Source organism: Grammomys surdaster, unplaced genomic scaffold (assembly GCF_004785775.1).
Source record: "Grammomys surdaster isolate TR1022 unplaced genomic scaffold, NIH_TR_1.0 126115, whole genome shotgun sequence".
NCBI lineage: Eukaryota > Metazoa > Chordata > Mammalia > Rodentia > Muridae > Grammomys > Grammomys surdaster.
In genome coordinates this window covers 7,605,863-7,630,332 of record NW_021620923.1, presented here as the reverse complement: position 1 = coordinate 7,630,332, position 24,470 = coordinate 7,605,863, and the positions used below count along the sequence as shown (strand labels likewise).

Sequence of the window (24,470 nt, the reverse complement as noted above, 5' to 3'; positions counted from 1 at the left end):
AGTGATGGTATTTTGTCAGCCTTCTTTTGGTTATTCTCTGCCTTCCAGGAAACTCAGAATACCAACTCAATTAAGTCTACCTTGTGGACAAGAAATAAGGAAGAGGTGGCTCATATTAGACACTGATGAGCTATGCTGCAACATTTTGCAGAATGTTTACTTATAAATCCGAGATTTGGTAGACACTTATCTTCTTTCTATTATCTTACCTCACAGGCACGTGACCTCTTGGTATATTTATGTTACCATATGTTTGATCTCAGCTTCTGCAATGAACTTTATGTTTATGTCCCCTCAAATTTACATATTTGGTAACCTTTGATGATTTGGGATTTAAGAAAAGGGTATCATTGGAAAGGGATGTGTCTTCAGGTGTTTGCAACTGATGATATGTGGTCCTTTTGAAGGAGACCTGAGTGCTCTCTTACTTCCTGTTTGCCACATGAGAAAAAAAATAAGAAAACAATAGTTTGCAAAGAGGAAGAGAGCCACTAACATGACCTCAGTTGCTTATATTTTCTAGGACACACCTTGCTTGTCCTACCACAATACAAGATGGCCAAACAAACTTTTACTTTGTTTCCTAGATATTCACTCTTTTATCCTAAATGTGATTTACAAGGAAGTTTTCAGTTGCTCCTCTGAGAAAGTATCAGTAATACTGTTCTTCAGTCTGTGTGTGAGTTGTAGCAGTTAATGGCATTGTGAACTGTCAATGCATTATTAAGTATCAAAATGTTAATTTTATTATTCAGAATTCATTTTCAAACACAATACTTGTCTTCAAAGGGAGAATGTTTTAGGTTAATAGTGAGAGTTACCAAAGTCTCATTAATGTTAGTTACAGGGAAGAACAATTACAAATGAAAAATCTGCTGAGGAGGTCAGGAAGATGCCTGTTAGAGTTACCATTAAGAACATTATTTTTATAAGCACATTTACAGGGCTAATATAATATGGTGCCTTTGTAGGAATTTTAGTTTATAGAAGATCAAGAATGTATAAATAAATGAATATTGTATGGTTTGTTATTTTTATACTATATAGTGTATTTAATATATTATATCCATATATATTAATCACCTTGAATATATATATATATATGTGTGTGTGTGTGTGTGTGTGTGTGTGTGTGTGTGTGTGTGTATATGCTTACTATATATATATATTGGTTTTCCTCTAGACTCTAACATCTTTAATAAACACAGACTCATTATTCTGTTGGAGGTTTGGACTATATTTTTATATTTATGGAAATTAATATCTACCAACCACAGAGGAAGAGGGTGGTTCAGTAAAAATCCATCTAAGAACAATGTCCCAAGAATCATCTTTTCTCTTTGTTCCTACAATTGGACTTTAGGGACACTATGTTATTTCTCCTTAATAACAACACCATGTGTTGTTTTAGTGTCACATTCATTTTGACATTCTATTAAAATGCTGAATAAATACATGGCTGTGCATCTTCTCACACATATATTTCCATGCACATATATCATTTCTTTAAATCACAACATATCCGAACTTTGTTTCCATTGAGAAAGTATTTTATGTTTCAAAAGAATTACACTTTCTTGTTTTCTTTATTTAGGCACATTACATATTTCAGAATTGGGATAAAAGGGAAGTAACCATACAAGTCAGAAGCATTTTTTCTGAACAATTCTGGCAATTTAATAAACCATGAGGGTAAGAGAATTACCTAGTTTATGTTTTATAATTTTATAATATTAAGTATTTAATGTATTTGCTGAGTAACTTATACTCTTCTATTCATGAAAAATGTAAAAGTAGGAATATTGAAAATGAATAAATGTTCTGTTTCTCATTATTTTATTTTCTGTCTCCTTTATTATTTATTTTTTGTTGCTTATGCTACTACTCCTTATGGTCTCCAATGCCTATTTTAATATCTCCACAATTGATTATGTAGAAAATGTAAATTCCTTCCTGCCCTGGATGCTTAATTGCTCTTTTTCAGCTGCATAGTCATCTAGAACTTCCACTTATGGTTTTAATTACTACTAATGTGTTAATGACAGTGCTGGCAGAGAAAGGCCATTTTTAAGACTTTTTTTTAAAATTAAAGTTACTGGCCCCAGCTGGTTTTTAATAAAAGCTGTTACCTTTATTTAGGTATTGTACCATATTTGGGATTCTTATAATTTTTAAAATCTTAAATGTTTAAGATTGTGTTTATGGGCTGGAGAGACGGCTCAGTGGTTAAGAGCACTGACTGCTCTTCTAGAGGTCATGAGTTCAAATCCCAGCAACCACATGGTGGCTCACAACCATCTGTAATGAGATCTGATGCCCTCATATGGGTGTCTGAAGACAGCTACAGTGTACTTACATATAATAAATAAATAAATAAATAAATAAATCTTAAAAACTATTAAAAAAAATTAAAAAAAAAAGATTGTGTTTATATAAATTCTGGTTTTCTTAATCAGAAAAGAATAGTTAATGGTATTATACAGCCATGAATTTACTTAACCTTAGTGTGCATATACACACAGACACACACAGACACACAGACACACACACACACACACACACACACAAGCACATAAAAGAAAATCAAAGAAAAGAAAAGCAAGTTTTCATTAGATGCTAGGTACCAAGTAGAGTATATGAAAGAACACAGCAACAGCATAGCTGATGTGTACATGAAAGAATAGCATACAATGTCTGGTTTCATCTATATACAACCTGCAATGATTGCTAGCTTCTTTTAGCTGTAACAAATGTCACAAACCACGGTTTTAATGTAGAGATCATGCCACAATCCTGTTCCTTTTGTAATGCTTCAACAAGGCCACTATATATATTTGTATTACCCTCATTACTCTATATCCTTGCCCCTATTCCTGTATATTGATGCATTTTTAACATTTCTGAAAGAATTTCATTTTTTAAATTATTGTTTTGCAGATGAATTCTGTACATGTTCAGTCAAAGCACTATGTCTTTCTTTAATATCCATGCATCAATTAGTATTTATTTAATGCCCATTAGACTGTTACACATTATAGAAAAAATAGATGAAAATAGATGCTTGTCTGAAATCTTTTATCAGACTTTTGATGAAAGAAAAGAGAATATGCATGTCTCATTGAAGTCTGTAATCCATTTATCCATTCCTTCATTCATGCACGCAAAGAACATTTACTCAGTGCCTCTTATGCATTTAGGACTGTTATGGGAATCATATTTTATTTTCACTAAAGCACTCAGGAAGGTTAAAGCAGGCAGTATAGGAATAGTATATTTAATAAGTAAACCAATACGGCAAGCATTCATTGCTCTGTGGATAGAGAAAATGAAAATTCAACTTAGTGCAGGATGTTAGAAAAATTACATACAGACAGAAAGCATGGTCATTTTCAAGGCTATTGTATTTGTGCATGTGAGAGTCAGATTCATGTAGTGATGTGACATTGTCAGGAATCTTAAACTTAGACATCCAAAATAAATGACTTATACTCCCAGCTTTGTTTACATCTAGCCCCCTTCTCTGCACACATCTGTTTTCTTCCATTTTTCATTACCTCACCGAGTTGGAATGCCTGTGCTTCTATTTGGCTCTATAGAAATTCTTGATATCTTTTCTTTTCATCTCTTGTCAATACAAATTTTATGGAGTCTATCTCCAAAATCCCTTTCAATTCTGTCTAATTCTGTTTATTACTCAGCCTGCCTCTACCATGCTTCGACTTCAGCTGTTATGTGTCTCCCTGTTTGGTCTCAGTTAAATTTCCTTTTCAGAGATACAACCCCACCCTGAGGACAGCCTCTAGCTTGATGACACCTTTGATAGTACTATATTGATTGTCAGTGATTCACGTTACTTTGTGCTTACACTGAAAGTTAAACTTTCAAGAGATATAAAACATCTATGATGGTAGAATAGCAATCCATATTTTTTCATAGTTTTTAAAGTGAGATAAATTTAGAGAGTTTTAGTAAAAACTCTCTAGTTCTGAAGAGTATTCATAAATTATATTCTAATCTTGGAATGTAGGAAATGGCTAAACTTTCACCCTGTTTATTAAAGAATTCACATGAAAAGACAAAGACCAGAACAACCGTGAGCATTGTAAGCAAGATCACTCTGACTGAGAAGGTGTCCCTAGAAGAAATCCACACCATCCTACTTCTATTTCAATTAATCATCATAAACAATTTCAAACTGTCACAACTGTCCTCCAGACTCCAACTGTAGCAGAGAGTAGGCAGCTAATTCTATTTATTTCATTACATAAATTAATCTGAGCATAATTTTGTTTTCATCAGACCTGACTGAAATGTTTCTGCCTGTTCTATAAAATACTGATTATATAATAGAAAAATCCACAGGAAGGGGAGCACTTTGAGGTTTATGCTGTAAGCACAATATACATAATGCCTGTTAAATAGAGAAACACAATGATTCCTCCTTATGTATAAATGGTATGTTCGTAACGGTTTGTAAGTAAAGAACACTCTCACCACTAGAGGTTTGGTCTGCATCCGGTCCATTTCCAGTTTTTGAAAGGTGGTTGGATTATATGGCACTTGACCAGAGTAATAGATTTTTCCATGTGCATATAGTAATTAAATATTATTATTGGTATGTGCTGAAGATAGCAGGTTTTAAGGAAGTCAGTCACTGGGGTCATGCTTAGTTTAGCAGTTCATACCAGCTCCCTCCTTTCATTTCTAAGAGATGAAGAGCAAACAACATTTATAACACATTCCCGCTACCAAAGGTACTGTTCTTGATCCCAAATCATAGAGCAACATATTCAGAAAATCAGAGTGGAAACTAAAACCCTGAGCCAAAGGATATATTTTCCTCTCGTTTTCTCAAGTATTTTGATACAGCAATGTAAAATTGATTTCAAAAGTATTCCAACATCTAACCATCCCTAATGTATGTCTTGAATCATGCATAGTATGGATCTCTTTAGCTAGTGACAACTTTCCCTACTCATTTTGACTATAGACTGTAGCAATATCAGTATATATTTTCGTTATTAATAACATTAACTTTTTCATTTAAAGAATATTCTTTATAGGTTCTTTTTGGCATGTTCCTAATGCTTAAATTAGCTCTTGTTCCTAGGGTTATTATCAACCTAAGTAATACCTACTTGAAGATAAGCAATGCAATACTCAGTTCCTTGAAACTGAGGTAGCTCTTAGTGATTAACTAATGTATAGTCTATAATGGACGTATTATGGTTCATATGGTTCATATCATGTGAGAGATGGAGCAAAACATCACAGTATTTCATCATGCTACTAAAAATAGGACAGAATTTCAAATTAACCAATTGTTTATTTATAAATTTGCATATAGCATTTTGGACTAACGTTGACAATACCTAGCTGTAATCACAAAAGCAAAATCATGGACTGGGGAGACTAAAGTTAATCAAATAAGAATTAAGCTCCACCTATAAGAGGTTCTTAAATTTTTTTTTGCTAAGGTGTTTTCAGGTCTATGAAACAAAGTGGTGGGAAAAAAAAGCAAATATTAGTTCAGGCTAGCATGGAAAATTTAGTGACTAACCCCAATCCCTAAAGATTTACAGCAGGCCAAGCAGAGACAAACACTCTCAAAGAAATATCTGAATCCACAATGGTTGCCCAAAGCATTACTATAAAGCATACTTTAAGTAGACCTTGAGTCAATTGAAGAGCAGTATATAATTTCTGCAAAATAAAATAGTGTAGAGTTGATAAATATAAGATAAGCATCTTTGAAGGAACAGAGAAAGAGGACACAATTTATGACACAGAAGTGACATTAAAATAGACCAGAAGATTGAGCAGCCGTGTAGCCAGTGTTTGCCTTTACCTTGACATTTGTTTATTTTATAAGTTGTTCTACTGTGACTGACAGGCACAAGGAAGTGATCCATTCAGTCCTTTTTGAGCAGATAGAGCCTCAGGACTTTCATCTTTCTGCCATATCATCCCTTCTTAATCCACTTCGTCTGCATTAGACATTCTGTTTTATTTTTACCAAGATAAAGAAATACTTGGGAATAACTAACTGAATGCATAGTAAATATACAACTACCTTTTCATACATTTTTAATATTTCTCGGTAGTATCTTGAGGTGAAATAATTTTCTGTTAAACTAATGCCAATTACTGAAACCCATACTGAAATATTTGTGCATTCACCCATCTTTGTGAGAGACTGTATAAGATCTGAGATTGGTGTCGAGTGTTTAATTTTTTGTATTCTCTTAAACACTATATTTTCTAAATTTTTGTATATATGCCTTATTTCAGAACATCTGCAGAAAATAATGACCAGGAATGTTAACACAATAAAAGAATGAAAGAATATACAAACAAGCACCCCAACTCATTATACTCATTTAATATTCTGAAAATTCTACTGCTGTGTATTTGGGATAGAGGGTTGATACTCATGTATGAGGCTCACATTCATATGTAGACACATAGTACAGAAGTTAATATATTTACTGTTACATACAATGAAAATCTATATTTTTTGATAGAAGTATCATGCATACTATATACTTGTGACGGCTTGAATTATAATGGCTTCTATAGGCTAACATTTTTGACTGCTTTATCACTACATAATAGATCTACTTGAAATGATTGGAAGGATGTAGAGATGTGGGCTGGTTGGAGGAAGTGTGCCAAGGTGGGGAGGCTTTGAATCCCAACCGAGGTCCAGGATTTCTCTTCCTCTCTGCTGTGGATCAGGATGTAATCCAACCACCTCTCTAGCATGATATTTATCTCCATGCTACCAAGCCCTCCACCATAATGACAAAGCCTGATCCTCAAAAACTGTAAACTCCAATTAAACTCTCTCCTTTGTAAGAGTTGCCTCGGTGATGATGTTTACACAGCAGTAGAATGGTGACTAAGAATAACTTTCGTGTTTTTTCATTTTCTCATTACTTTTGGACATTCTAGATATGTTATTGCTATAAGGACCTAGTAATATATAATTAGAAAAATAATTTGAAAGAAAAACAGCTACAGATCTAGAAAATTCCTTTTTTAGGAGTGTATGTGAAAAGAGAAAAACTACTAAATGTAAAGAAAATGTATTGATTCTGTGAAGAAAATTAAACAAGGTTGCAATTACATGTTTAACTTGATTTTAATCAATTACTAATTCAGTAGCATAGGACATTCTAAAATGAAAATACTTTAATAAGTGTGCTGGCAATAACTCATCGGGTGAAGGCATTTGTTTCAAGTTTCATTATGTGAGTTTCATTCTTGGGAACCATAGAGTAGAATAAGAAATGTGATGTTTGCAAGTTATTTGCAGATCTTCATATGGATACCATGGTGTACATTGACATTCACAGCATCATGTGTACACACACACACACACACACACACAGACACACACACACCATGCATACACACACATAAACACACATAAACATTCACATACCATGCACACACACATATACACACATACAAATTGAATAAATAAATAGATACATAAATGTAATAATGAAGGATAATTAGTGAAATAAACTGATTGAGCCAAAGCAGGAAAAGAAACATATTTATATATCTGAATAGAAAATAATCAGTAATCTAAACTTTTACTCCCAAGAGGTTGTGGCACCAAGTGTATTTAAAGTATGATACTGTAGTTGTTTGTGAGATTCTGGCTGGATTTTTATTTTCTTTAACTTCAATAATATGATATTGGATCCCCATACTTCTGTTCAGCTAAACCTCTCAACATTGTCTACTGTTCCAACAGTACTCTACAGGAAACCTAAAAGTAATCAGAAGAAAGATGAGATGTTTTATTGTTGAAACAATATTTCTCCCACAGATTTTAAAGTTTTAGGAATATGATTTACTACTATTCAAAGGATCATTTTCCTAAAGAAATACTTCTGAACTTCTCGACAGCTAACTTCCATGTGCTTGCTTTTCTGAAAGCCTCCTGAGTAGCAGTGTGCATGTAGAATCCTTTGCTATCTCAGTAAGTTGGAGGATACCATGTCACTTAACACATTGCATTGCCTGAGATTCATAAAGATATAAAGTTATTAGATTCCTGGAAAGTACATCAGTGCTTGTTTTTGTTGTTGTTGTTACTTCAAAGTTTTCTCCACTTTCTTAGGGAAAGTGAGTTTACAAGTTAAATCATGTGTACGTTATTGTGCCAGAGTGGCCACTCTTCACAGGTTGGTAAAGTGCTACTATCGGTCTCAACACCTTTGTTATCAATATGATATTAGAAGTGTTCTGAATATTAATGTATTGGGGTAGAATATATTATAACTTGGAAATTCAAAATATTCTTATCCCTGAGACTATGGCTGCAGACTCGAGAAGTTCTATTAACTTTGAGGATCTCCACATAACCATGAACTCATGTGACATGGACTGTGAGCTGTGCTGTCACCTCATTGGAGAAAACAATGATTCAAGTGAAAATATGCACATCACCTTCAATCTTGGTTTAATTTTGCTTTACTGAAAGTGTGGATGTCCAACAGAAGTGAAAACATGGTAACCAAGCATTTCCTTCATAGACTGTTTCCCAAATTTTTATAGAAATATAGTTTTGATATGTTTAGATATGACATGTAAAACACTGTCATGGAGCATGTTTTTAGAGTGTAGCCCATGTTTAGATATCTTCCAATGATTCAATAAATGACTTGATGCTCACTTTTCTAAACAGAGAAGTTGAAATTTAAAGTAAGGGAAAATAAGAATTTAAAGAAATTCTATCTTGAACAAACAAGGAATTAAAATCACTACTTTGAATTTTTGTCATATATTCAGGATCTTTAGTCCAGCTTATATTGAACTAAGAAGTGACATTTAGTGAAGTCCCTGTGAGAAGACTACCCACATTACATGATTTGTCATTTGATCTGATTCTCCCCAAGGAACTCCTTATTATTTATTCCTTTGATTTTGAATCCTCCATTCAGTGAACAATAGGTAGAAACCAATGTTGTCTAGATAAACATATTCCCACCCCCACTAAAAAACTTCTTGATACCGAGTGGATAGCATGAGTCTAGAGCAAAAGTAAAGATTGATCTTTGTATCCTGTGAAGATCTAAAAGTAATTATGTTCCTTGTTATTTTTTATAAACTATCCTTCATGTATATTTTTGTCATATATCATTAGAGATGGATTATGAATGTTTGTAAAATTAATAACACCTGTTGGGCTGCTTCACATATCTCACAGGGCCTTCACTAAATGTCACTGTATTATTAACTTGGCTGAAAATTTCTAATGTAGTTTTGGGAATTACCTGGTCACTATGATGAGACAGAAATGTGCAGTTTCCTTAGTAACAAACCACTTCGACATAAATAGACTTTTCATAAATTTGAAAACACAACAGGTTCTTATAAGAATAGCTCAAACACTTTATGTGAAAAAAGCTGATAGCTGACCTACAGTGCATACAGTTGAAGAAGGAAAGAAGATGAATCCCATCACTAAGAATAGTGTACACATGGAAACCATACTTGTCAGGAAGTCAGTAGATCTCTAATCATCCGTCTCATTCCACTGGTCTGTTTCTTTCCTCCACACTACCTAAGAGCTTCTGGAACAAAGTCCTAAGAATCAAGTGGTGTCTTGATTTAATTCTGGTACAAATTAATCCAAAAGGATATGAAAAACAAGAGTACTACAAAATTTTAACAATAGTAATACCCCAAAAAATTTAAGCATGCACATTCAGATATTAGAATTATATATAATACATATATTTTTGAATAATTAGTATGCTAATATTACAGAAATATTAAAATTTTTAGCTTTGGTTCATATAATTTGTATTTTTTATAATATACATTATTTTATAGCAGTATATGAGAAGTAAAATTAGTATTCATCATTGACAAAAAGATTTCATAATTCAGAAAGTTCATCAGTGATCTTGTGCCAGGTATAACTGATCAGAAACATAAATTGTTTTCTTTGCAACATTTCCCATTTTTTCGATACACTTCCATTTCAGGAACGTGATGTGAACCCTTAAGGTAGGCTAACAAGATACCATTCATACTTTCAGTGGCTTCCATTTTTTATTTAAATAAATTATGTTTATCTTTTATCCAGAAGATAAAATTAAAGTAGAATAGTTAAAAAGAATCAAAGGACATCAAAATATACATAACTTTCTTTAGAATGACAAATTCAAAAGTGCTTTACCAACTGCTTGTCATTTTGTGAAATGAAAAACTTTCTCTGAATGAAACCCCACAAGCTGAATTATCACAAGTATTCCTGTCCAAACCTTATGGGGCTATTTGTAATTAAAGCCTACAGGATAGTAGAATTTCAAAAGCTTCAGTGCTTGACCAGTGATTTTGCAACTATGTCTGAATCTGAAATGCATCCTTGGCTCTTTGAACAGAATCTAAGTTTTTAAAAAACCTGCAGTTCCTGAATTCCTGAATAGTTACACATAAACAACAGCTGAACTAAGCTTTTTTTCCTGTATTAATTACACACACACACACACACACACACACACACACACACACAAACACCACTAATGTGTTCATGCCATCGATTTATAATAGCCACTCTCCCCCGATCACACTTGGGCAGTTAGGGAGAATATTGGCTTTAGAGTCCCCCCACCCCACCTGGTGTTTTGGCTTCTGTTGTTTACCAGGAACATTGAGCTGATCTTCAGTTGTACTGCTGAGAATGTGGAAAGAGAACCAGCTTAAATGTTCATTAATGATAATCTCATGCACAGTAAACACTTCCCTCTCTTTAAGAGTATTCAGGTTAGTTTATCCTTATTTAATTAAACTGATGAGAGGAAGTCATAGTCCATATGTATTACTTTGGAAAAGTCAAGATAATAGAACAGTTAGGAAACCAAAAATAAATTATTATTGGAAACAAATTATTTTTATTACATTTCATTTTTATTAAATTACATTTTAAATATAAAAATTGGCTACTAATTTTAAATGTATAACTATCATTTTACATTATCACAAAAGATAGTTACCCATGATTGTAGGTAAAAACCAGTGACTCTACTATTGAGATTGTGTACGTAAGGCAGTTAAGAATGTACAAAGAAGTTTAAAGCCAGAGGATTGCAATGCATTTGAGATCAGGAAGGGAGATATAGAAAGACTACTTCAAATCAAAAAAAGTTCTCAGTATGAAAATCATAATTTAAAGATGATTCTAGAATGTTTTAATTTGCTTATTTTGCCATGCTATTCCAAATCTATTTCCTCAAAGATATTCCTAGAATGTTGTAAACTCGAATAATGCTAAATATTTAAACACAGTTTTATAAATTACTTTTACTAATTTTAATACAAATATACACAGACACTAATGGTATATAACTATAATTATCCACTTATTTCTATTACAGATAGCATCTGTGAAGTGGCTATCATATGAATACTCATAATTGGTATCTATTCTCTATTTTTAACCTGTCATTTAATGCAGAGATCAATGCTAAATCACTTTTGTGTACAGTCTACAAGCTTATAAATCTTATACCTAAATGTATCAATCCGTGATCATTTGCACATCACAGACCTGATTCTACAAGATCTTAACAGTAAAAGCCAAGTAATATAAACAGAAAAACAGAAGGACAAAATAGTAACTTGCGGAGAGTCAAATAAAAACACACAGTGCAACCTCTCTCATTTTCATCTCTTAACTGTGCTCTGCTAAGAAGAGGATGAGAGAAAGTGGCCAGAACCTTCTTGATCTTGGCCAGAAGACAGACATCAGTGCCTTATCTTTAGGACAGCCTTCAGAAAGAAATTTAGATTTCAGAGGGATTTAAGTGAGAAGAGGGAAATTAGTTGACCCAAGAAAATAGAGCTCATTGATTTAAGTCTAGTTTTCCCACAAAGCACTGAAAAAAAATAGCAGGTGTCCTGGTATGAAATGGCAGCATTTTTAAAATAGAAGGTTGTGGAAAACGGGCAAATATAACTTGCATTCAAGCAGAACATTTTATTTTCTCTATCGCTCTGGCTTGGTTCCTCATCTCCAGAGATTCCGAGCTACAGCCATTTGGGAAGCCACAATGAATCTATTCTATTCAATCCTCTTGTGGGGCTAGGTCATTACACTAGCAGTGAGGGACTTCCCAGAACAGATTTTCCTTCTCCCACTAATTTGTTTTTCTCTGGAGCAATACGCAGAGGAACTAATCATGAGGGTGCATCGTGAATGTTTCCTTGGTAGAGTTTTTAACCTCTGCTGCAGCTGCAGGATTGCAAATATGTATGGATTAAAGCAATTAAATATGAAAAAATGTAAGAGGCATAACATACAAGCAATGTGTGTTTGATAGGGTTTATTACAGAAAATAAACATACATTAAAATTAGCTACAAGGCAGAAACTATGATTTCACAAGCAAGAAGCCCTGAAATTTTCCTGACAATAATAAGTGGGCTTCTTCATAAGTGTATATTAGTGAATTATAGAAGTGTAGACATTTGAACAAGAAAGGCACGGTAAATTTTACAATTCTCTGTCAATATGAAATGAGGGTAGAGTTTAGATGCTGGCACCTCTGAGACTATATAATAATTTTATAGCTGTGCAGTAATAGAGATGTTAGTTTAAACGTGTATATGTTATTTAAACCTCACTAATGCATTTGAACCTCATTAGTTATGTATTGCCTTACCTCATCAAGCAGTGCAATGATTGGATAGAGTCAGAACATGACTGTTAAGTTATCATCAGGACCAAGTACAGGGAGCATGCCCTGCCCTTCCACGTGGAAAGCTTTTATATCACTAATTATAAAATTACTGATGAACTTTTAGAAAAAAACAACATGCTCATCAAGTCAACCTCTGGAAAAGAATATGTCTAGATGAACTTTGCCTCCATTAGGTGTCAATATTTACATTTTTTTAACAAGCTGTCCAAAACCCATGTAGTTTTGAGCTTGTGCTCCACTTTCTTCTTTGCAGCTCTTTTAGTTCCCTAGTTCTCTCCCTCCTCCCTACCAACCCTTGAATTTTACAGTTGACCAGGAAATGGCTTTCAAGTCTGAGTCATTACCTGTAACACTCAATTCTGGGCTTCGCAATTTTCAATACTGTGATAATAATAATATTGAGTTTAATCCACTCCATAATTAAGCATTTCCTTTGCTTCAGCTGAAGGCCAATCCTATTGACATATTGGATATTCCCTTATGATGTCACAATGTGAATTGTAATGCTGGCTACTATAAATACATTCAGATTTGCTGGTATCTAAACGATATCTGTAGGGATGGCTCTGATGCTAAGGTTCTGTTCTCCAATTGGTTCTTGATCTATCAGTAAATCTGCCATGGACCAATTGCTGGGAAGAAGGAATAGGCGGGACTTCTGGGTCCCCACAGGCAAACTGGAGACTCAAGGAGAGGAGAAAAAGATTTTTCACTATGCTTTGGAGGGAACAGAGCCAACCAGCCATTTGAGATCTTGTGCAGAGCGGTCACAGGCCACAGGGCACATCTACAAGCAGAATGTTGAGGATATTAATCTGGGACTGAAGGCAGCAGAGCAACAGAAGTCGTGTGCAGACTTAGGATGCTGAGCTAGGAGTACTGGAAAGGGCACTCTAGCTGAGGTAGATTGAGGCACCCAAGAGATGAGCCAAGAAGGCAAGTTGAAAATGAACAATTGTGTGTGTGTGTGTGTTTCTGTTTTACATCCGCAGATCCAAAATTCTCTGGGAGGGACTGGTAGCAAGGACCAGCCAGAGCTTAGGCAGGGTAGCAAAAGCTACATGCAAGAGGTTATCTATCGCTACTATATGAACTGTGTGCACAGTTCTTTATTCATTTTTTTTCTGGTGCTAAGATATTGAAAGTCTTAAATCTTTATATATGTGTTGTTAATTGGTCAATCCACATAAATAAATGTCAGAGTTTAATTTTATAAGCGTTGTCTTGCCTAATAATTTATATAATATGTATTGAATTATATCTGGTATGCTATTTTATATAATATAGTGATAATAATGATCACACTTTTAAGTATAAATTAAAAATGTATCTTATGTCCAGCAATTGTGCCCATTATTTTAAAATTTTAAAAGCAGTTTGCATGCAATTTTATCATAAGGGATATTGTGAATCACTGTTTGGTTCACCAAGACAATCTGTGCCAAGGTCTCAGAGATCTCAGTGAAAATAAGTGCGTCATGATGCGTCAGGTCATTTAGGGCACAAAGTTTAATATAGTCACTACACTAGATTGACTGACCAGTTAGAATCTTCATTGTTAAGTCATTTGGCCTATCTAAAAATAAAAATTAGTTGTATCATATATTTTAAATAGTCAGAATGAAATGTAATTACTTGGGAATATGAACACATTCCTCTTGTAAATGATTAGGAAGCAATAAACTATGCTCTAGAATTAGAGGTCTGAGGTGAGAGGGCCTGGTTAACAGTAAGTTGGAAGAAGTGTTTATTCTTTCAGAAACAAAGAAAGGGGTGTTGACATTTCTCCCTAAAAATGGGAAGCAAAAGCGAAACAAGCCTCAAAAACTAATTAAACTTGCTGCTACAGAAATGAAAGCATTTTTGGTGCAACTTATTAAAGGGAAAATGCTGTGAAATTAACAGTAATCAAAAGCTAATTAAGGTTGATGCAATAGGAACGGTCAAAGAATACTTGATAACATTTATTGAACTGAAAAGACATGGCTGTCAGTGGAGGACACGTGTGGAATGAAATTCACATAATTAAAGGGGAAAGGCTGAGAGGGGATGTAATTTCATATTACATATGAATTAAAAATGAGAATTCCTGGAAATCAGCTGTGCCTTCAAAGATGATGTGATAAGAACTGCAGTGGTGTGGAGGGGTTGGAATGATTCTGGTCCAGTGCCTTATTTACTGGGCTAGTTTTATCCATCATCACCGTACCAGCAGTCACTCTTTGCTCATGTCTGCAGTGATACTGACATTCTGTGTTTGATAGAATAAAACCCATTCTTGACTTAGTAGTTCATGATTTTTTACCAACTCAAAAGCTAACAATGCCCTAAGACAGCGTTGAGGCCCCTAGAAGAAATTTCCCTATCTTACATCACTATCTCTGATGTACCCACCACTGTACCAGAAAGTTGTTTTGATTAATGACTTTCTTTGTTTTGTTACTGTAGACCTTCATCAAATTGCTTCCATGTTGGAGTTTAGAGTTGGAAAACCTGACTATATGTCTTTGGGTTACATCTACTCCTGTGAACTCCAGAATAAATCATTATATTCCTTTGAGGTAAAGAGCTGTTTGAAATGCAGTTTCTAATACTATCTTGCTTCAGGTTGATAATGTCTACGTGGCCAACATAAGATTCGTAAGTGACCCCTCTCCTTGTCCCTCCTCTATGATGCACAGTTACGTGCACCTCTCAGGTGGCAATTTTACCATAGTTATTTTTTAATTAAATAAACTATTTTATAAAAATCTGTAAGAACATATAGCTATTGACTTAGTCTAGGATACAGGATCTACATTCAGTGTTTTTCCTGAGTGAGTAACATAAGGAAATAGGATACTGATGCTTTCCTTTTGATTTAAGCTAGTGTTCCTACCATCCACGTTTGCCACTAAAGGATGTCATTGCCTTTTTCTCCCTCACTTTCAGCTCCCTTCATCTTCATAATCAATAAAACAGACAAGTTAAATGCTGTATTTATTTATGTAAAGGGCACTCACTGCGCTCCAATAGGAAGGGTTAAAAAGAAGTGCAGCACAATTAACTCAGAATTAAAACAGGGCAAAAAAGTGGGGGTAGGGTAGGGCACACATTCCAACATGTTTTTATGCCTTCTCATTAGGTGCTGTTAGATTTTTGTTTTCATGTGATCTAGGCACGGGGAGAAAATAAATACACAATGAGTAATTAAAAGTAGTACAAAAGGAGCAGGAGTCAAAATTACATAAAAATAGCACTTTATGCATAATGAAAGAATGATTGTTTTAACTGATTGTGGAAGGTGTTATGCTATTTCAGAAGTGATTGAGGGTGGAAGCAGCTAGTACAGCAGAGTAAAAAGAGAAAAAAACTCAACCTGTAAGGGCATTGGAGTGTGGGTGTCACTGGGAACATTTTGACACTTCCTATACAAGTGCTACATGTGAATCACAGTCCCCAAGTCCTAAGTCTTGTTAGTTAGGGTTCTTTTACTATGCACTGTTACATTTGCTTTTGGAAGGAATAGCTGTGAGCCAGAAGATCTGGGTCTAGACCATGGCTCCTCAAGGTCCATGTGCTCATGCTCCAAAGAGGAGATTGTTTAAATACATGCTTGGGACTCATCCAGTGGTTCTGCTTTTGTAGATCGGGGTTAATAAGAGGCATCTAAAATTTTAGCAAGCACCACTAGTGAATTTACAGTAGGAGTCTATCATTTCCATTGTGGTTTCTGAGCTGTTAACTTTCCTTAAAGGCAAATATGGTTTATTCCCCTCTGGCTCAACTTTGACACATCAATCATAGCAATAATGCTTTTTCTATTCTATTACTAAGACTAGGCAAAGGTAAATAAAGAAATGAGCACACAGCCTGTATCTTATGTATTATAAATGTATAAAAACACTCCTCAGAGCTGATAAGAAATAACTTATTAAAATAATTTTCATACTGGCCTAAAATTTCAACTAACCATGGGCTTTTTCAAATACTATTGCAGAATCCAGAATGCAACATATCATTAACTTCCTCTCATGAACTAAGCTTTATGTATCTGTAAATTATTTGTGTGTGTGTGTGTGTGTGTGCACTGTGTGTCTGTGTGTATATGTCTATGTGTGTCTGTGTGTGTGTGTATGTGTAATGTATACACATTCATGTGTGTGAACATATTTACATGAAGGTAAGAGGTCAATCTCAGATCTCTTCCTTAGGTGCCATATGCCTTCTGCTTTTAAGACAGGACTTCTTATAGGACCTAGAACTCAAAAATTAAACTTACAAGGCCACCTGGGAAGCACCAGGCCCAATCATGATAAGCTCACTCCATCTTCTTATCTGGATTTCCAAGCATAACCCAACGTACCTGCCTTTACTTATTGATTTTTTTTCATGTGGGTCCTGGGCACTGAACTCAAGTTCTCATGTTTGTGAGGCAAGTATTATACTACACACTTCCTCCCCAGCCTTGTCTGTGTTATTTAACCCACTCACTGGTGATACTGAGGCACAGCAGAAAATGATCTGGGGTATGAAAGTTTGAACAATCCATCACTGATTTTAATCTTCTAATAGGAAACTTTGAGATTTTTGGATACACATAATTACTAGAATATATTTCTTTTCTGTTATACTTCCTCTTGAGTAGGCTATGATGTTAGGCTTGAATAATTTTTTTCTAGCTTTGGTACAACTGCTATTTTAAATTTTTTAAATCATCATTTTACTTCTGAGAATTGTATTCCTTCTTTTACTTCATGTAAATTCATTTTAACTGATACAAAAGGAACAAAATCTCACTTATTCAAGAAATAGTGAATATTTTTAATGTTTACATAAGAATAAAGCTTTTCATTGTTTATATACAAATTTTGATAAAAACAGATTGCCTTTTTCTAGATTTTTTTTAAATGTTCAGTGTATAACCATCCACTTTATTGTACAATAGTGCACTATAGTCCTGGATCCTAGTTAACTCTAATTTAGTGTCTAGTGATCAGTCTCTTCTCCTGTGTCTGTCTTGATCCATCAATTGCTCAAACGGTTGTGGTTAATAGTATACAGTGTGTCAAGTCTTGTTGAGAAGAATGTGGGATCTTCAATTACTGCACAGAAAGCTTTGCAGAAGTCAATTAGATCACTGTGCTCTACTGGGTGATGTCTCCACCATTTCCTTGGTGTTTTCTGTCTTCATGACCTGAATTTTGCTGTCACTTTGTTAAATGTTTCCTACTACTTTTGTCAATATGTCTGTCATCTATCTGTTTGTTGGTCAGTCTGTCTGTCTGTCAGTCTGTCTGTCCTCTCTCTCTCTCCTTCTCTCACAGTCTATAAATATTTCCTTTCTATATTTGGATGTCTGATATCAGGTGCCTCTATATTCAAATGTGTTGCTTTCCTCTCACTTCACTGTGTAATGGATGACCTTTGTCGTTATTCTTCTCTGCTATAGATCACGTATTGCTTTTAGCTGATTGAAATGTTGCTGGTGTCACCTTTTGGAGAGAAGATTGGACATCTTACTTAAGCCCTTCTCTTTCATATATGTCCATTATCAGAGGTGAAGTCATATATTTTCATTAGGAACATTGATGTGTAAACCAATGAATAATCTTTGTTATTACAATATTCAATGACTTTAAATAATTAGGGAAGGCAATGAATTTGCATTCAAACTGATAATCCATAGGGAATGGTAGTTTGAAAAGGAACAGCCCCTGTAGACCCAGTGTTGGAATGCTTGGCCCATAGGGAGTTGTACTATTAGTGGGTGTGGTCTTTTTGGAATAGGTATAGCCTTGCTGGAGAAGGTATGTCACTGTTGGAGTGAGCTTTAAGATCTTATATTTTGAAGCTATGCCCAGTCTCCTCCCACTGCCTGAAGATAAAGATGTAGAACATTCAGCTCCTTTTCCAGCACCATGTTGGGCTTCATGCTGTCATATTTCTCAACATGATAATGGACTAAGTCTCTGGATCTGCAAGCCAGTCCTAATTAAATGTTTTCCATTATACGAGTTTCCATGGTAATGGTATCCATTTACAGAACAGAAACCCTAACTAAAATAGTATTAATATAAATCCAAGGCACCTTGATTTATAGTCTTATTGGATTTTTGGCTCACTACAAGCCTATCTTTGTGGTTAGGTAATTTTTTTCAGTAGTGATTTGATTTTTTTTGTTTTGAATCTTGGTCTATTCGTAATAGATTGCTGCTTTGTGACTATTTTGAGACATAAAAAATCATCAGATTATCATCATGTGTTTTAAACTAGTATTGACAAAATATGATTTCAAATATTTGAACTGAAAGATTACAAACAAACTGAGAAAACTTTTGGCTGAATTTATTAAATTTACAGTCAATTTCAGGCCTCAATTTGAAGTCTCACTTTATCAGTCTAAATTCTTACCTTTGCCTTGATTAATTTTCCCACTGTTTTAATCATTCCACCTCATAGTCTTCATACTCAAGTTACACAATATTTATATGTGCCTGGACACAATATTTATGCTAGGAGAAGCATTCTGAGTATCATATGTAGGTTTATACTCTAACATATTCTCTTACTCATTAGTATCCTTTCTTCAGTGTGATGTCTACCTGTAAACATTTCTGTAGAACAGGTCTGATAGTGAATCGTTCTCGGAACTTTGACTTGGAATGTCTTTAAATCTCCTTTCCTTCTTAAGAATAGTTTTTCTAGGCACAGTCTTTGGGGTTGGCAGTTTCTGAGCTTCATTACTGAGGAAACATCTTGCTGCTTTCTCTTGGCTTGTAAGGGCTATATTGAAAAGCCTGCTGTCAGGCTAATTGGTCCCAATTAGGTATTATTCTTATCTCTTCTTGCTACCTTGAGAAATTTCTATTTTTCTCTCATCTTTGAGAGCTGAATTATAATATGCCTCATGGTAGACCCAACTAACTTGATGACTGTTGGTCACCTTCTGCTGAATTAAAATTTCTGCAAACACCTATGACTGGTGCTAGGTTGAAAACAAGTCCAACAGTTTACCATGGTGTAGGAGCAGGATCATGTGTGCTTACTGGCCTGTTTTGAAAAATGTGGAGTTGTACTAGAGAAAGGATGTCTGTTCTCCATCTACAAAGAAAACATTTTGATACTTCTTGAAATGTATTAGGGATTATATAGCTGTCCTTTCTGTCTCCAATATAACTTTTCTTAGCGAAATGGAGAAAACAAGCACTATTCTTTCATGTGGATTCTTTCCACATTATAGTATGGACTCCTTGAGTCATCAGAAAGTGGCATCAGAAGGTGCCTAGCTGTTCAAATTGCTAGCTGTTCAAAATTTTCTAGTAGAATTTAAGACAAAAGGAGAAATATTTTTAATGTTTCTGTTACAAAAGATAAGTGAAAAGTGCATAGGTGGGCTTCGATTTCAGAATCAAGGCCATGCTACACTATTCATTTACATATTTAAGCCCCTTTAATTTAGTGAATTTTGCAGATTCAATGCAGACTCCCAAAATTTAACTAAATATACGTAATAGACTAAGTCATGTTCACATCAACTTATCATTTAAAGCAAGGATTTTCTTAATTGTATCTTAGAACATAAAATGTTCCTTATAATACAGTTCAATACAGATTATTGCTGTTTTGTAGTTTATTGAACTCACAAGATAGATGCTGAGACCTTCATTTTAAAGCGAAATCATTTAACAGTCTCTCCTATGATGCACATATGCATTAATTTCAAATTCTTATTCATTTAGTTAGAAGTCACCAGAAATGATTTTGCCTATTATATGAACTATATTTTTTTCTCAAATATTTAGCTGGCTACTGACATGACTCTATTGCTGTCACACTGTATCCAACTAAAATTTTAAATATGTAAAAGGAATTAAGGCCTTGTTGCTGAGTTTCATGTCATAGGAAGATAACTTTCACATGCGTATTCATGTTGAATCATGCTGAAGAAATATTCTTTGAAGATTCTCTGACCATCTCCTTCGGTACACAACATAAATTACTCCAATTCAGTTTCAATTACTCTGAATTCCAGGCCCATTAAGTCTTTCCAAATAGATATCCTTTATGTCACACACATACAGTGAAATTCAAGGCCCTTTTTATCATATAGTTAAGTGGTGCCACATACTGCTCCCAGACATTGGGAGTAATTTCCACATTTAAAGCAACAAAATTAATCCTGACCTCAACTAGTGACTCTTGATAAAAGTGCGTGACCTGGTAGGTCTTGATTAGTTTTCCTCTAAAAGTCTCTAATTATTATTAACAGTCAGCAGACAGTAGGAAAAACAGAACTTGAAGCCTCGTGTGTTCACAATATATTTCTTTCATGAGAGTAAAGAATCATCTATATCAGTAGCAAATGGTCATTTGTACAATCATGCCTACTAGACTTATTTGATTGTTGATGATCATGTCACTGTCCTGGGAAACCAAACAAACCAAACTAGACAATCATAACAATAACAATGACAACAACAATAAAGCCTGTGAAATCTCTTTCAATAAATGATCATACAATAGCAGGTGTTACCAATATTCTGCAGTCCCTTTGCTACAAGACAATGCCAGCTGATAATGTGCTTTCAGTTATGACATTTGGAATGTCAGTATGAATAACACTAAAAAAAGATATGTTTTTGTCATTGGTGGTTATTAAACACATACAGTACTTTATAGCTGGGAATTAAATAGAAATACAACGAGTCGCAGAAAATCTAAGGGAGCAACATAAAAAGACCTAATTAGAGTGAGGCATGATAGTATAAGGTGTGAGAAAGAATGGGATCACAGCCACAAATCTGTACTCTGACTCTGCTAATAAGTTATGTTTATATGTGATACTCGTTATGAACAAAAGTATAGTCTCTATAATTCACTTTGGGGATTAAATTGCAAATTTCTTTCCCAGGAAAAAGAATAAATGGCAAGGTACGTGGGATACATTAGGAAGAATATCAGTAACTGAGAAAAAGTCTCATAATTCTTTCTGATAAAGTTGACTTAATCGGAGAGGCAAAATTTGCTGAGAATTCGAAATGAGAAGTTTTGTAATTCTGATTAGCCTACAGGTTCTCAGTACTAGGCACGGCTTCTTGAAAGTTCCTAAATGAAAAATGCCCTCTGTGCTCAACTTACAGGTGGCCTTGATTATTTCCCTTGGGCATAGAACAAATAGTGATCAACTCAAGGCCAAAGAGTTTACAAAAACAAATAAAATTGAAGCAGTTATTATATTTAGTGATTGCTCACATATTTCAGAATGTAGATAGAAGGGCAGATTTTAAAACCTATCAAAATACAACTATTGGAATGTTTATCACAAGTATTCAAGGAAAGAGAAATGGTATATCCTCCTAAATGATTAGAGCTACAGGAAGATATTTTCAATGCACTTACATTTTATTTTTTAACTGTTCTCTAAATGCTTGACAACATTTAGAAGTTTAACCAACCACAGCTCCCAGGGTCTAAACCACCATCCTAGGAGCACTTAGGGAGGGATTCATGGCTTCAGTTGTATGCGTAAGAGCAGAGGGCCCTGCTGGGCATAGGTTGGAGAAGAGATCCTTGGCCTCATGAAGGCTGAACGCCCCAGGGGGTGGGAATTGGAGGGTGGGGAGGTGGGAGTGGGGTGGGGGTAGGTAGGGGTACATCCGCAGAGAAACAGGAGGAGGGATGAGGGGATAGGGGGTTCCTGGGTGGGTGGAGGATGGGGCAAGGAGACAACATATGAAATGTAAATAAAACATCCAATAAAAAAAAGAAAAAAGAAAAAACAAAAAAACAAACAACAACAACAACAACAAAAAGAATTTAAATTGAGCCGTCATGTGGTTGCAGGGAATCAAACTCAGAACCTCTAGAAGAGCAGCCCATGCTCTTAGCCGCTGAGTCATCGTCCTATTGGGTTGTCTTGTCCACCCTTAGGATAAGGGAGCTGCCTAATCTTACTGGAATTTAATATGCTATGTTTGGTTGCTATCCCTGCCAAGCCTGCCCTTTTCTGATGGGAAACAGAGGAATGCAATGAGAAAAATTTGAGGGAGGAGAAGGAGGAGTTGGGAGATGGGGGCTAGGAGTATTGAGGGGGGGAAAACCACAGGTGGGATGTTATGTATGAGAAAATAAATTAATTTTAAAAAAGGAAGGGCTGTGAATAAGGCAAAAATATGTAACAAAATATTAAATTGTTTATTGTTTTCTACATGCTTCTTGAGTAAACTATTAGTGCTCTGTATTTTTAAAAAATGTGAAATATTTTCTTAATTCTAATCTTAATGTTACCACAGGGATATGAAGACACTAAAGGACTATCATGAGAAGTTTCAACAACTTACACACTTGTGGATACGTTTGCAAGCATATTCTCGGATTTTTTAATATTAAACACCTACAAGGGTAATTTGAATTCCTTAGCTCATTTAACTATGTTTCTGCTAGTAATTAATTCCAGTTAGCATTATTTCTAAGATTGCAATTGTTAAGAGTTTACTTAATTTCTCTAAGGCCGTATCTATAGTAATCCCTGAAGCTTAAAATACATTTCAAGCACTGTACCTCCATTCCCTTTTTTCCATAGCAAATGACTAAAACAACAGAAAGAAGAAGTAGACTGAAGGAGATGCAGAGGAGCTGATTTGATCAATGATTTATGTTAAATGTTCTCTGATAGATGTTCATATGGCCACAGTGGACAAACCAGTGACTGTCATAAGATAAAACAGGGAAAGTAAAATTTCTCTATGCTACTTATAAAAAAAGAAAAAAAGGCATGGGATTAGGGATTCGAAGCTCAATGTTTGTTTCTAAAACTTTCCATTTCTTAGTTTTGAATAGCCATTGATGAAGCAGCAGTTAAAGAGATTTACTAAACCTCAATTGAAGAGATTGAGTATGATTTCTCAACCCAGGGTATAGTAATGCCAATGTTTGCCAAGTACATATTCCCTCAATATGTATACAGATCAATATATCATTTTCCTAAAACATCCGCAAGAATTAAAAAAGAAGTATGAAAACTTTTTCATGAGACACTACTGAACATTTTTTTGTTGTTTCCTTTTGTTTGTTTTTTTTTAACTAGCTAATTCAGCATGCCATGTTTTTAAGGGAGGTATAACTATAAGTCATAACTGGATCATGGGCTTATAGGACCAAACAAAAACAATGATTATGTATTAATATTATTATACCTAGCAAAATAGATGCTCAACACAGAATCAGAAAACTATTTAAATAGCCTAATATAATCTAAATCCACCATTTAAATTGTATTAAGATGTAGAAAGTAGGTGTTCTATATTTATACTCCCAAATATATCTTATTACTTGATCATTGTTATATATATATATATACATTACAGCCAGCTATGGGACTGAGCCCAGGGCCCAATGGAAGAGATAGGGGAAGAACTGAAGAAGCTGAAGAGGATTGCAACCCCATAAGAAGAACAATATCAACTAACTGGACCACCCAAAGCTCCCAGAGACTAAACCACCAACCATAGATTATACATGGAAAGAGCCAGTGCTCCAGATACATATGTAGGAAAGAATGACCTTATCTGAAATCAATGGAAGAGGAAGGAAGCCTGATGCCCCAGCAAGAAGAATGCTAGAGGGGAGAGGTGGGAGTGAGTGAATGGGTGGATGAGCACCCTCATAGAGGCAAAGAGGAGGGGGGAAGGGGGGTTGGGATGAAGGGGTTGAAAGGGGGGATGTGATGGAGGAGCTGTTGGAGGAGTAACGGGAAGGGCGA

At 34.8% G+C, this 24,470-nt stretch overlaps 1 protein-coding gene and 1 long non-coding RNA gene across 2 annotated transcripts in view; one reads left to right on the top strand and one right to left on the bottom strand.

Annotated features, from left to right (window-relative positions):
* The window catches only part of Cadm2 (cell adhesion molecule 2), a 919,498-nt gene that overhangs the window by 170,171 nt on the left and 724,857 nt on the right, over positions 1 to 24,470 (bottom strand). The gene's annotated exons all lie outside the window — the stretch shown is intronic.
* On the top strand, positions 1,604 to 24,120 carry LOC114611538. Its single transcript, XR_003709852.1, has 3 exons — positions 1,604 to 1,692; positions 23,002 to 23,110; positions 24,076 to 24,120. It is a non-coding gene; the product is annotated as an uncharacterized LOC114611538 (long non-coding RNA).